This window comes from Lycium barbarum, chromosome 5 (genome assembly GCF_019175385.1).
Source record: "Lycium barbarum isolate Lr01 chromosome 5, ASM1917538v2, whole genome shotgun sequence".
NCBI classification, from domain to species: Eukaryota; Viridiplantae; Streptophyta; class Magnoliopsida; order Solanales; family Solanaceae; genus Lycium; species Lycium barbarum.
In genome coordinates, this window is record NC_083341.1 from 17,107,727 (window position 1) to 17,116,076 (window position 8,350).

Consider the following 8,350-nt stretch of genomic DNA (forward strand, 5'->3'; position numbering starts at 1 on the left):
AATGTGGCTCATTTGAAGAGATACTACTGCTAAGGTATGGACACCTCGTGTTTATCTATTAACCTTTTTCTTTTTTGCAGAAAGTCAAGTACCAGATAAAGTTAGGATTTAGGTTTGAAAACGCGTGTTGCACTCTTTTCCTTAGTACGGTTTTGTTCCAAAATGGGTTTTCCGACAAGGTTTTTAATGAGGCAACATGTACAACGTGTTACTTGACAAAGACAAGGACAAAGCCCGGAAACTCGGGGTTACACCCTACGAGTGGGGACTTAATAGCGCTTACCCGGTCTTGCAGCTCGGATAAGCACTAGGGGACTATTATACCCACATCGAGGATCACCCCGGTTAGTGAAAAACGGAGGAGCTCAACAAATCAAAATTGGACCTTCTATATTAGGTTTCGATGTAAGGACCAAACGATCAGAATGAATCGTGTCCACTCAATATTTGCAACGGCAAAACCAAGACCGGACCTGCTGCATTAGGTTTCGATTTAAGGACCAAACGATCAGAATGAATCGTGTCCATTTAGTATTTTCTACGGCACAAGCAGAAGGAAACAAATTCTCATATCATGTATGTACAAAATACTTGCAATACAAAAATTATTGAAAGTTTGGATTACGATATTTCGGATGTCATTTTTTTAAAACACCTTACCTCGGTGATTATCGCCGTATTTCGGCATCGCTTCATTCATATACCCTATTCTGGGCACTACGATCGAAATGCGACAAAGGCAACAAGGTCACAATGAACCGAGCTAAAATCTTTAAACTCCCTCGAACGGGGACTGCTACATCAAATTTTGCTAAGGCTGTAAAAAATACCAGCCCTAAAAAATAGCCGTAAAATACCGGCCTTAAAAAATGCCTATCGTGATTCGGAGACGTCTGAATTCACAAAGCATTAGATAAGTCCCACGGGCAAAAACCTTCATCAAATTCCCCGAAAAAATGTATCGGACGAAGAGAAAAGCCGATATTTAGGCGCAGTCCGAAATAATGACTCCGAGTCTGCATGTCCTTAAAACGGACCGATAATTCGGGAAAAAGTCATAACAAACATTCAAACAAAAGAATAAAGAAAAGAAAAATGCATGTTCCATTTATACAAAGGTTTTTACACCAGAAACCCCTACAAAAGCAAAAAACAAAAGCTAAGTACAGGCCTAAGTCTATCCGGTGTGGCTGGATCCGAAGTGTTCGGACACTGTCCGCTCAGAGTCGTCGGAGTCAGCATCAAGGGCTCTTTTAGCTTCTTCCTCGACCCTTTTAGCATCGAGTATCAAGGCCGGAAGATCCGAAAAACCATGCCCGGCTTGCTCAAGGGTGATCCTCCGAGACTTTCACCGTTCATACTCCACAGATATCGTAGTATGAGCCTCGGCGGCCTCCACGCTCCGAAGGGCTTCTGCCAAATCGGCCTCAGCCTGGGCTAGTTTTGCCATCAGTTCATCCCGCTTTTCCTCGAAGACCCTTTGGACTTGAGTGGCCGACTCGAGCTCGGCTTTGAGAAGGACATTAGTATCAGTCGTCTCTTCGAGCTCGGTTTTCAGCTCATCACATACCCGGGCCCTGTCCTCTGCTTTCTACTCAAACACCCTCATCCGCTCTCTGTACATAGCATTCTCAGATTTGAGCAGCCGATGCCTTTCGGCCATGCTAGTGGCATCGGACTTGACCGAGTCCAGCTCCCCCCGGAGTTGAGAGATGGTGGTTTCAAGCTCACCAAGCATTGAGGAAAAACGAGTGTTGTCCTGCCTAAGGCTGACTTTGTCCGCTTCTAGAAGCCGGATCTTTTAGACCATCTCAGCCAGCTCACCCTTTAATCAAAGGTTTTCAGCCTTTGTTGCATCGAGCTCAGGTTGGAGGTTGGAAAAAGTAACTGCTCGGTTCAACTCATCCTCCTTCACCCGCAAAAGGTGCTGAAACTTCTCCGTTTCTCGACCTTGGGCATCCAGTTGGCCCTTGAGATCGTCAACCTCTTGCTGAGCACGGACGAAGGCTTGTTAACGAGCACCACACTCTGTAAAAGAAACAAGTCAAAACTCGGATAAACGAGAAACTAAAATTCTCAATGAATTATGCAAAGGATGGCTGATAAACTTACTCGATTGCCCGCGTGCATACCCTCGCTAATGGGACACTGCCAGGGGACTCCGTTCATCTTTCGTTTGTCCGAGTCCGAGACAAGGGGCCTCAGGTAGCTTGCCACGCCCACCGGATGAGACAAAAAGCTTCAGTCCTCGGGAATAATGATCACACCCGATCTTGTCCTCCTAGGTTCCACACTCGGGGCCGGGAAGGTGCGCACCAAGCTATCCTTAGCATCGGTCTAGGTGGATCGGCTAGCTGCCCTCGTGGCCCGAGGAATAGGAAGATGTCCAAAACCGGCAGCTTCCCCGGTAGCAGGAGGAGCGTCCGAGAACATGTTATCAAAATCATCCAACCTTGAAGCTGGGGTTGGAGAACTTGGAACGGCCTCAGCAGCTTCGGCAAAGGCAGGGATCTCGGAGGTTGCATCAGTCTCATAGCAGGGCAGTGGATCGACATCCGCTGGAACTCCAACCTCGGGGACCGACTCAGCCCTTTGATCAGCTTCGGCAGCTGGTGCCTTCTCGAATCTCCTTGTCCTTTGCAGGGGGGTTTCCTCGGAGGAAGCATCACCTAAAATATCGACGAATTCAATCGACCTTAGAGGAGTCGGGTAATGAATTTCTTCCCCACCTATGTGTAACGCCAGAGCTGAAGGTACTTCCCCGGCTGACGGGAGTGATGAAACAGTGGTAGCCTCCTCCGGAATAGAGGCAACGGAAGGGGTCACACCGATCCTCCGAACGAGTAGCTCGGGCTCTGTTTCGTCTCTAAGAGTCCGAACGACGCTCCTCGCCCTCTTCTTCGGCTTCTGCCCCTTGTCCGAGGGCCTTTTTCTCTTATTGACGGCAGCAATGATGCGGGATGTACCCGCTGAATCGAACTCGGGTGCCGACGTAGCGGGTTCATCCAGTGACTCCGGTCTTGGTTCTACCGAGCCCTTGGGTAAACCTGAAAATCAAAAATGTTACAAAAATGAGGGGTAGAAGATGCAATAAATACGGATGGAGGAAGAAAAGTATTACCGTGCTTCTGGGCAACCCATCGGCCACGCGACAGGAGCCCCCATGTCTGTGCTTCGTGGGTATGTTTACTGAGTAGAGCGTTAACCCAGTCGTTAATGTTCCGAACGGCCGGCGGTATTCACGCCACGACTGGTATAAAGAAGAGTACAAGTAGTGAGAATGTGAAAAGGCTAATGTTTGATAAAGCATTCGAAAGCAATCATTAAAAGAACTGAGACTTACGGTTGTTATTCCATCTCTCCGGAAAGGGCATGTAGCTAGCCGGGATAATGTTCGCGGTCCTCACCCGGACGTAACGCTCCAGCCAACCCCGGTCTCTATCTTCATCCATCTTCAAAAAGATAGGGTTCCGGCTCCGCTTAGCAAGCTTTATTACACCACCCCAGAATAACCTCGGGGAGTATAACCGGATGAAGTGAGCAAGTGTGAACTCCTTTCTCGAATTATTGGCCAACAGCCGGAGGCAGGCCACGGTCCTCCAGACAATCGGACCAATCTGGGCCTGGGTAACATTGTAAGTCCGGCACATCTCCAAAATGACCTGATCGATCGGGGGGTCGAGCTTGAGGGTGAAAGGGTAAGTGTAAACGTATAAGAAGCCCTCCCGAAGGTCGGTGACTGATTCATTTGGTCCGGGGGCAAAAACTTGAACCGGACGGTTATCCCATCCGCAATCAGCCCGGACTAGATCGAGTTTGTCCTCAGTAATGGACGAGGGATATCGTCTCACATCATACCCTCTATTGGAAACCAGAGAAGGTTTCTCAACCTCGAAATCTTTGTTATAATTGGGTTTGGACCGAACAATATCCAAAGCAGTGGGCTCGAAGGTGATTTTTCCCTTAGGTTGAGAGGTTGGCTCGGTTCCTTGAGATGAAACCGAGGGAACATCATGGGAAGTGGTTTCGGTGTTAGCAGACATTTGAAAGTTATGAAGGAGTTAGCGAATTCGAAAAGGAAGAAAACAGAGTAAGGGAGTAGTGAAGAAAAAATTCAAAAGTAAGAAGCAGCAGCAGCACACTCAACAGAAATGGCTAAGTGAAGAAGTTGGCAAAGTTGTTTCCTTTCACGTAATATAAGCAATGAATCAACGAGAAATATGAGATGAAAGGTGATTAGAAGAAACGAAATGGAGAGGTGAAATGAAGAACTAAAGATGATGAAATAGAATGGATTGTAAAATGAAAAAGTGAAGTGGAAGAAGACATTATATAGACATAGAATCGAGGCGGTTGCAGATCCCAGCCAACCGGGGAGTGCCACGTGTCCCATAATTAATGAGAAGTGACTTGAAACGACGTGCGTTACGGCGGTTGTCAGAGCTGACCGTCCGGTGCGAGACACGTGGCTGATGACAGAGGGACGTGACGCAACTGTTCCCGCTAAAATGAAAAGATAAGAACGAGCATATGGAATCACTGGTTTCTTGATTCATCCACTTCCCGTTACTCCGATAAAACTACGGTCCGGAAAGTGTGGGGACTATCTGTATACGGTAAAAATCGGATATATGCTAAACCGGTAAGACCGGAGATCGAGGGAAGAAAGAAACAAGCACGAGCATGAAGACTTTCTTTCGGGATCGGAGGAGTGCTTGAACCGAAGAAAGCGAAGAACATCGTTTGGTTCGGTTTCTCCATAGCCGAGTTGACCGTGGCCGTTGGCCCGGTTGATCGTGGCCATTGGTTCGGGTGATCCGTTACACAATTGACACGCGTCAAGACCGTTCTGTCACATTGTACTGCCAATCGTACGGGTGTCAGATCGTACGACCAAGCTTATCCTTTTAGGGTTTTTCTTTTATTCAAAAGGGTTTTATGTTGTATGAGGCCCATAAGGCAAAATTATAAATAGGGGACATTACCCTACTTTCATGGGTTGGCTTCTTGAGTTCTAGAACATTGTAATAGCAAAATATATAAGATCTCCCTCTCTCATTCTCTGATTTTAGTCCGGATTCAGTGTTTTGTTGTTCAGCTTTATTCGAATAACAATATTTATATATCATTACATACATATATTTAATCCAAACCATTGATTATTATTCACTTCTTCTTAGCATATCCATATTTATCTTTCTTCAACCGAAAAGATTAAAGTTCAACCACATATCCTATACCTCTCTCATAAATTTAATTGATTACCTAAATTCGGGGTAAACAACCTTAAGTCAGGTTTGCTTATTATTGAATACTAGGCTTTGACTAATTTAATCAGTCAAAGAGTAACTCATTCGGATAGAATCAAGTAAATATGCTTATATTTGCTGAATGATATTTGATTTGCTTTACTGCTATGGTTGGTACATGAATGGTTTATTAAGTCTATCAACGTGGATCTTCGGTAGTTTCTGCTGAAGGAAGTTGACACTTAATGATAGCCAACTGCTTCCTCTGCTTGTTAATCCTATCTTGGGTCATTTGCAACTATAGAATCTAGTATAAAAATTTTGCGCCTAAATTAACAAGTATTCGCTTGTTTTATTCTGCCATATTGAGTTTTCTCCTTGTTTAATAGGAGCTCTGCCTCATTATGCTGGTAGCTGTTTACATTTGACAGAAATTTCTTATTTGCTTAAAACTAAACTTACATATAGCTACGGGACATTCAATTTTGTACTCCCTCCGTTCATTTTTACTTGTATTCTAAAAATAGATTTTCACTTTTACTTGTCACTTTTAGTATATCAAGAGAAGACAATTTCTTTTTCCTGTTTTGCCCATAGTATTAATTACTCATTTCAAATCCATTAAAAATATGCTCCAATAAATATGGGTACCATGGTAAATTATACACTTCATTTATTATTTCTTAAGAGGTGTGCAAAGTCCATAGTGGACAAACAAAAGTGAATGGAGGGAGTATATATTATTTTTTGCATTATCCTTTGTATAGTTAATCTTATTAGCTGGAGTAGCGAAGCAAGTTTTAAAGTAAATACATATTTTCTCTATTATTATCAGCTGGTGCACATCCAACTGAAGAAGATTGTGCACTAACAACATTTGAGGAAGCACAAGATATTGAATAGGTAGGTAATATTCTTTGTCCTTTTCTTGATTTTGTACTCGAGTCTCCTGTTTAGTTATTGTTTGCACTGTTCATGTTCACTTTTCTTTAAAAAAAAAAAAAATGATTTTCTTGAAAATTGAGTTATGTGGAGTTTTTGTGGTGTTCCTTGTCCCTTTTTCCTACTTCAGTCCCTCTTTAGTTGCTGCTACTGTTGTTCATTCTCACTCTTCTGAGTAGTTGCTCTTGATACACTAGTTGGTTTGTGGTGCATGGTATTTGTTACTTATGATTCTTTTTATTCAATTAGCATTTTTTTAGCTGGTTTCTTTTTTGGTTTTATGGATTCTCTGTGATAGTATTATGCATCTAGTTCATCTTTCTTTGTTGCCAAATTAACTAATATCATCTGAAACATTTAGTTCAATAAAACTATTGACATTGATAAGGGTTTAAAATTGTGTGGTATTCTGGTTGTACTGAATCTACTCAACCTATTATCTTCGCCATTGAATCTGAAGTTGAATTCTGAATTGTGTTGTTGACGTCTGAGAATTTTGGTTTGAAATTTTGAGTTTGGTTTCTGAATGATGAACTGAAATATTCATTATTCTGAGCATTCGAATTGCATTTGAGATGGTTTGATCATAACTAGAAAATTTAGCACTGGTTGTTGAACTTAAATTAAAGAACTCCAGGTACACGTCAAACTACTCGTATGCCATTGATTCTATTTGGTTTCAAAAAGAAAACTGAACTGGTGTGACTGTAGATTCAAACTCGTAGTTCTTACTGATTTTGGGTTTTGGATTCTGTTTGTTTAAAAACTACCAGTTTTTGCAAAAATTTATTATTATTTGAACTCAGTGGTACACATCTAGAATCTAACTCCACATATTTGCATATAGGGAAAGATGAGGAGGAGAAGCGGACGAATAGGGAAAGGTATAAGATTGCGAGAAAGGAAGCGAAGTTGGCAGTTTCAGCGGCAAAAACGGCAGCTTTCGAACGTCTATATGCAGAACTAGAGGAGAAAGGCGGGGATAAGAAGTTGTTCAGACTAGCCAAGGTGAGGGAGCTCTCATTAGACGGAGATGGCAGTCATACTTCCATAAACTCTTGAACGAGGAAGGTGATAGAGACATTGTGTTGGGAGATTTGGAGGACTCTGAGAGGCGTCGCGACTTTGGGTATTGTCGGAGTATAAAGGTGGAGGAGGTTAAGGGTGTTGTTCGCAGGATGCGCAGGGGAAGAGCTACCGGTCCTGACGAGATCCCAAGGGAGTTTTGGAAGAGTGCGGGCAGGGCAGGTTTGGAGTGGTTGACTGGATTATTTAATGTTATTTTTAAGACAGCGAAGATGCCTGAGGAATGGAGGTGGAGTATGATGGTCCCTTTGTATAAGAACAAAGGTGATATTCAAAGTTGCAACAACTATAGAGGGATCAAGCTGCTAAGTCATACTATGAAGGTGTGGGAAAGGGTGGTGGAGATGAGGGTGAGAAGAGGCGTGTTCATTTCAGAGAACCAGTTCGGATTCATGTCGGGGCGCTCGACTACGGAAGTCATCCATCTTGTGAGGAGACTAGTGGAGCAGTATAGGGAGAGGAAGAAGGACCTGCACATGGTTTTCATCGACATAGAAAAGGCGTACGACAAAGTGCCAAGAGAGGTTTTATGGAGATGCTTGGAGGCCAGAGGTGTACCTGTAGCGTACATTAGGGCGATCAAGGACATGTATGAGGGAGCCAAGACCAAGGTAAGGACAGTGGGAGGAGACTCGGAGCACTTCCCAGTGGAGATGGGGTTGCACCAAGGATCAATTCTTAGCCCATTTTTATTTGCTCTAGTGATGGATTGTCTGACGGGGCGAATTCAAGGTGAGGTGCCATGGTGTATGTTATTTGTGGATGACATAATCTTGATCGACGAGACACGCAGTGGAGTAAACGCTAAGCTGGAGGTTTGGAGACAAACTCTGGAGTCTAAAGGGTTCAAGTTGAGTAGGACTAAGACAGAGTACATGGAGTGCAAGTTTAGTGACATGACACATGAGTCTGGCGTGGAAGTGAGGCTTGGTACCCAGGTCATCCCAAAGAAAAGAAGTTTCAAATATCTCGGGTCTATTATACAAGAAAATGGGGATATTGACGATGATGTCTCACATCGTATTGGCGCAAGGTGGTTGAAATGGAGGCTTGCTTCAGGAGTGCTGTGTGAT